The 6,661-nt window shown below is 37.8% G+C and overlaps 1 long non-coding RNA gene across 34 annotated transcripts in view; it reads left to right on the plus strand.

Moving 5' to 3' along the window:
* Window positions 1–306: 306 nt before the first annotated feature.
* The window catches only part of LOC113819984 (uncharacterized), a 9,817-nt gene continuing 3,462 nt past the window's right edge, over window positions 307–6,661 (plus strand). For 11 of the 34 annotated variants that reach the window (XR_011398931.1, XR_011398921.1, XR_011398923.1 and 8 more), the window contains exons 1-15: window positions 307–371; window positions 592–649; window positions 1,199–1,268; window positions 1,485–1,538; window positions 2,067–2,146; window positions 2,367–2,424; window positions 2,965–3,034; window positions 3,251–3,304; window positions 3,833–3,912; window positions 4,133–4,190; window positions 4,722–4,801; window positions 5,022–5,079; window positions 5,612–5,691; window positions 5,912–5,969; window positions 6,510–6,579. This is a non-coding gene — a long non-coding RNA (uncharacterized lncRNA). Of the gene's footprint in view, window positions 372–511; window positions 650–1,151; window positions 1,269–1,484; window positions 1,539–2,066; window positions 2,147–2,286; window positions 2,425–2,917; window positions 3,035–3,250; window positions 3,305–3,832; window positions 3,913–4,052; window positions 4,466–4,721; window positions 4,802–4,941; window positions 5,080–5,611; window positions 5,692–5,831; window positions 5,970–6,462; window positions 6,580–6,661 lie in introns of all 34 variants that reach the window. The other 23 variants (XR_011398911.1, XR_011398903.1, XR_011398901.1 and 20 more) reach the window with 23 other exon arrangements.

Genomic DNA, 6,661 nt, shown 5'->3' on the forward strand with positions numbered 1-6,661 from the left:
TTGAGTTGATGGTAAAATGTTGAAAGGCATGTGTAGTATAAAGTGGGAAGTCTAGGGCAGGTAGCTATCCACATTTGCCTGGAAGTCTAAAAGCTGGAAGGTTGCAGTAACTGAAAGAGGCGAACACAGAATTTTTGGATCCTTTTGTTTTTAGGACATTTATTATTTATTTGTATCTGACACATTGTGAAGATGTCCACTTATTTAGGATTGGAGAAGATAAAATTAGATTTTAGGTCTTTATCGTGTATGGTTTTGAATGTTATTTTAGGTTAATTAAATTTTGAGTACTTGATTTATAGAACTAGTGAGAGATGCTCAAGTTCTATTTCAAGATTGGAAATGCAAGGAAGAAAAGAAATAGAATCATGGTAAGCATGCAGTTCTTATTATTGTGTATATAAAGGTTTGAATTGGGAATATTTTGTAATATGATTATTAACTATTGGTGCAAATGTTAGATCCACTGAAAAATGTACTTGAAATAAATGATGGGACTCGAATTTCACAGTTGCTGTTCCACTGGTTTACCATCATTGACTTTTGAGGTTTTTGTTAAGCCTGCATTGATAGACTTTGCATTTTAAACAGATTCACCATAGCATGGTGATGGAAGATCCAGAATGAGTTTTTCAGTTTTAAGTGCAAGGTATGTATTATGAATGAAGTATCATGGTATTATATTAGTTGAGCTATGATGAGTAAAATGTTGTAAAGGCAGTTCCATGTGTAGTGATAAAGTGACAAGGCAGCACAAGCTCACACTAGGGGTCAGAGTGAGGCTGATGCCACATTTGCCCCTGGGAAGGTCTGAGAGAAGGGACATGAGAAGGTCTAGCAGGTCAACCTCTGAGAAGAGGGGCAGAACACCAGACATCCTTTTGGACCCTTGTTGTTTACTGTGTCAAGGACACCTATTTATTATGTGAGTAATGTGTAGGTGGAGGTGCGTGAACATCATTGGTTGGAAAGGCACTGTGTCCAGCTTAATTTAGTGTGATGTGTGAGGTGACAGTTGTCATAACTCAATTCAGACTATTCTGTATTGCCAAGTCCTTTATCAGCTGCTGATGGTTGTGGGCCAAATGTACAATGATTATGAGAGCTGAGCAGTTAGATTATTATGTGATGGAAGTACTTTTGTTTTATAGGACATTCATTAATCCTCCTCTGTCTCTGCCTCCCTCCCTCCTTCCAGCAATAGGAAAAGCACTGAGAGGGATGCTCACCTATTTCAAGACCCAAAATGCAAGGAATTGATACAAATGGTAAGTATGTAGGTCTTAATGTCATGTTACATAAAGGTTTTTAATGGCTAATTGTAACAAGATTATTAAGTGTGGGTGTAGATATTGGATCTGTTGAAAAATATATTTGGAACAAATGAGACTAGGTATTTTCACTTGTAGAATTTCATTTACTGTCACTGATTTTTCAGACATTGTATTTTTGGTTGCATTTATGGATTTTCCCTTTTTAAACAGATGACCATATGCTGCTAGAAAATGCAGAATGATTATTCTAGCTTGAAGTGCAAGGTATGCATTATGAATGAAGTATCATGTTATAGTAATTTGAGCTATGATGAGTAAAATGTTGTAAAGGCAGTGCCATGTAGTGATAAAGTGACAAGGCAGCACAAGCTCACACTAGGGGTCAGAGTGAGGCTGATGCCACATTTGCCCCTGGGAAGGTCTGAGAGAAGGGACATGAGAAGGTCTAGCAGGTCAACCTCTGAGAAGAGGGGCAGAACACCAGACATCCTTTTGGATCCTTGTTGTTTACAGTGTCAAGGACACCTATATATTATGTGAGTAATGTGTAGGTGGAGATGCGTGAACATCATTGGTTGGAAAGGCACTGTGTCCAGCTTAATTTAGTGTGATGTGTGAGGTGACAGTTGTCATAACTCAATTCAGACTATTCTGTATTGCCAAGTCCTTTATCAGCTGCTGATGGTTGTTGGCCAAATGTACAATGATTATGAGAGCTGAGCAGTTAGATTTTTAAAGTTTTGGAAGTACTTGTGATTTATAGAACATTTATTAATCTCATGTTATTTTCAGCAATAAGAAAAACACCGTGAGAGATGCTCAAGTTCTATTTCAAGATTGGAAATGCAAGGAAGAAAAGAAATAGAATCATGGTAAGCATGCAGTTCTTATTATTGTGTATATAAAGGTTTGAATTGGGAATATTTTGTAATATGATTATTAACTATTGGTGCAAATGTTAGATCCACTGAAAAATGTACTTGAAATAAATGATGGGACTCGAATTTCACAGTTGCTGTTCCACTGGTTTACCATCATTGACTTTTGAGGTTTTTGTTAAGCCTGCATTGATAGACTTTGCATTTTAAACAGATTCACCATAGCATGGTGATGGAAGATCCAGAATGAGTTTTTCAGTTTTAAGTGCAAGGTATGTATTATGAATGAAGTATCATGGTATTATATTAGTTGAGCTATGATGAGTAAAATGTTGTAAAGGCAGTTCCATGTGTAGTGATAAAGTGACAAGGCAGCACAAGCTCACACTAGGGGTCAGAGTGAGGCTGATGCCCCTGGGAAGGTCTGAGAGAAGGGACATGAGAAGGTCTAGCAGGTCAACCTCTGAGAAGAGGGGCAGAACACCAGACATCCTTTTGGATCCTTGTTGTTTACAGTGTCAAGGACACCTATTTATTATGTGAGTAATGTGTAGGTGGAGGTGCGTGAACATCATTGGTTGGAAAGGCACTGTGTCCAGCTTAATTTAGTGTGATGTGTGAGGTGACAGTTGTCATAACTCAATTCAGACTATTCTGTATTGCCAAGTCCTTTATCAGCTGCTGATGGTTGTGGGCCAAATGTACAATGATTATGAGAGCTGAGCAGTTAGATTATTATGTGATGGAAGTACTTTTGTTTTATAGGACATTCATTAATCCTCCTCTGTCTCTGCCTCCCTCCCTCCTTCCAGCAATAGGAAAAGCACTGAGAGGGATGCTCACCTATTTCAAGACCCAAAATGCAAGGAATTGATACAAATGGTAAGTATGTAGGTCTTAATGTCATGTTACATAAAGGTTTTTAATGGCTAATTGTAACAAGATTATTAAGTGTGGGTGTAGATATTGGATCTGTTGAAAAATATATTTGGAACAAATGAGACTAGGTATTTTCACGTGTAGAATTTCATTTACTGTCACTGATTTTTCAGACATTGTATTTTTGGTTGCATTTATGGATTTTCCCTTTTTAAACAGATGACCATATGCTGCTAGAAAATGCAGAATGATTATTCTAGCTTGAAGTGCAAGGTATGCATTATGAATGAAGTATCATGTTATAGTAATTTGAGCTATGATGAGTAAAATGTTGTAAAGGCAGTGCCATGTAGTGATAAAGTGACAAGGCAGCACAAGCTCACACTAGGGGTCAGAGTGAGGCTGATGCCACATTTGCCCCTGGGAAGGTCTGAGAGAAGGGACATGAGAAGGTCTAGCAGGTCAACCTCTGAGAAGAGGGGCAGAACACCAGACATCCTTTTGGATCCTTGTTGTTTACAGTGTCAAGGACACCTATATATTATGTGAGTAATGTGTAGGTGGAGGTGCGTGAACATCATTGGTTGGAAATGCACTGTGTCCAGCTTAATTTAGTGTGATGTGTGAGGTGACAGTTGTCATAACTCAATTCAGACTATTCTGTATTGCCAAGTCCTTTATCAGCTGCTGATGGTTGTTGGCCAAATGTACAATGATTATGAGAGCTGAGCAGTTAGATTTTTAAAGTTTTGGAAGTACTTGTGATTTATAGAACATTTATTAATCTCATGTTATTTTCAGCAATAAGAAAAACACAGTGAGAGATGCTCAAGTTCTATTTCAAGATTGAAAATGCAAGGAAGAAAAGAAATAGAATCATGGTAAGCATGCAGTTCTTATTATTGTGTATATAAAGGTTTGAATTGGGAATATTTTGTAATATGATTATTAACTATTGGTGCAAATGTTAGATCCACTGAAAAATGTACTTGAAATAAATGATGGGACTCGAATTTCACAGTTGCTGTTCCACTGGTTTACCATCATTGACTTTTGAGGTTTTTGTTAAGCCTGCATTGATAGACTTTGCATTTTAAACAGATTCACCATAGCATGGTGATGGAAGATCCAGAATGAGTTTTTCAGTTTTAAGTGCAAGGTATGTATTATGAATGAAGTATCATGGTATTATATTAGTTGAGCTATGATGAGTAAAATGTTGTAAAGGCAGTTCCATGTGTAGTGATAAAGTGACAAGGCAGCACAAGCTCACACTAGGGGTCAGAGTGAGGCTGATGCCACATTTGCCCCTGGGAAGGTCTGAGAGAAGGGACATGAGAAGGTCTAGCAGGTCAACCTCTGAGAAGAGAGGCAGAACACCAGACACCCTTTGGATCCTTGATGTTTACTGTGTCAAGGACACCTATTTATTATGTGAGTAATGTGTAGGTGGAGGTGCGTGAACATCATTGGTTGGAAAGGCACTGTGTCCAGCTTAATTTAGTGTGATGTGTGAGGTGACAGTTGTCATAACTCAATTCAGACTATTCTGTATTGCCAAGTCCTTTATCAGCTGCTGATGGTTGTGGGCCAAATGTACAATGATTATGAGAGCTGAGCAGTTAGATTTTTAAAGTTTTGGAAGTACTTGTGATTTATAGAACATTTATTAATCTCATGTTATTTTCAGCAATAAGAAAAACACAGTGAGAGATGCTCAAGTTCTATTTCAAGATTGAAAATGCAAGGAAGAAAAGAAATAGAATCATGGTAAGCATGCAGTTCTTATTATTGTGTATATAAAGGTTTGAATTGGGAATATTTTGTAATATGATTATTAACTATTGGTGCAAATGTTAGATCCACTGAAAAATGTACTTGAAATAAATGATGGGACTCGAATTTCACAGTTGCTGTTCCACTGGTTTACCATCATTGACTTTTGAGGTTTTTGTTAAGCCTGCATTGATAGACTTTGCATTTTAAACAGATTCACCATAGCATGGTGATGGAAGATCCAGAATGAGTTTTTCAGTTTTAAGTGCAAGGTATGTATTATGAATGAAGTATCATGGTATTATATTAGTTGAGCTATGATGAGTAAAATGTTGTAAAGGCAGTTCCATGTGTAGTGATAAAGTGACAAGGCAGCACAAGCTCACACTAGGGGTCAGAGTGAGGCTGATGCCACATTTGCCCCTGGGAAGGTCTGAGAGAAGGGACATGAGAAGGTCTAGCAGGTCAACCTCTGAGAAGAGGGGCAGAACACCAGACATCCTTTTGGACCCTTGTTGTTTACTGTGTCAAGGACACCTATTTATTATGTGAGTAATGTGTAGGTGGAGGTGCGTGAACATCATTGGTTGGAAAGGCACTGTGTCCAGCTTAATTTAGTGTGATGTGTGAGGTGACAGTTGTCATAACTCAATTCAGACTATTCTGTATTGCCAAGTCCTTTATCAGCTGCTGATGGTTGTGGGCCAAATGTACAATGATTATGAGAGCTGAGCAGTTAGATTTTTAAAGTTTTGGAAGTACTTGTGATTTATAGAACATTTATTAATCTCATGTTATTTTCAGCAATAAGAAAAACACAGTGAGAGATGCTCAAGTTCTATTTCAAGATTGAAAATGCAAGGAAGAAAAGAAATAGAATCATGGTAAGCATGCAGTTCTTATTATTGTGTATATAAAGGTTTGAATTGGGAATATTTTGTAATATGATTATTAACTATTGGTGCAAATGTTAGATCCACTGAAAAATGTACTTGAAATAAATGATGGGACTCGAATTTCACAGTTGCTGTTCCACTGGTTTACCATCATTGACTTTTGAGGTTTTTGTTAAGCCTGCATTGATAGACTTTGCATTTTAAACAGATTCACCATAGCATGGTGATGGAAGATCCAGAATGAGTTTTTCAGTTTTAAGTGCAAGGTATGTATTATGAATGAAGTATCATGGTATTATATTAGTTGAGCTATGATGAGTAAAATGTTGTAAAGGCAGTTCCATGTGTAGTGATAAAGTGACAAGGCAGCACAAGCTCACACTAGGGGTCAGAGTGAGGCTGATGCCCCTGGGAAGGTCTGAGAGAAGGGACATGAGAAGGTCTAGCAGGTCAACCTCTGAGAAGAGGGGCAGAACACCAGACATCCTTTTGGATCCTTGTTGTTTACAGTGTCAAGGACACCTATTTATTATGTGAGTAATGTGTAGGTGGAGGTGCGTGAACATCATTGGTTGGAAAGGCACTGTGTCCAGCTTAATTTAGTGTGATGTGTGAGGTGACAGTTGTCATAACTCAATTCAGACTATTCTGTATTGCCAAGTCCTTTATCAGCTGCTGATGGTTGTGGGCCAAATGTACAATGATTATGAGAGCTGAGCAGTTAGATTATTATGTGATGGAAGTACTTTTGTTTTATAGGACATTCATTAATCCTCCTCTGTCTCTGCCTCCCTCCCTCCTTCCAGCAATAGGAAAAGCACTGAGAGGGATGCTCACCTATTTCAAGACCCAAAATGCAAGGAATTGATACAAATGGTAAGTATGTAGGTCTTAATGTCATGTTACATAAAGGTTTTTAATGGCTAATTGTAACAAGATTATTAAGTGTGGGTGTAGA

This window comes from Penaeus vannamei, chromosome 2 (assembly GCF_042767895.1).
Source record: "Penaeus vannamei isolate JL-2024 chromosome 2, ASM4276789v1, whole genome shotgun sequence".
In the NCBI taxonomy this organism is placed as follows: domain Eukaryota; kingdom Metazoa; phylum Arthropoda; class Malacostraca; order Decapoda; family Penaeidae; genus Penaeus; species Penaeus vannamei.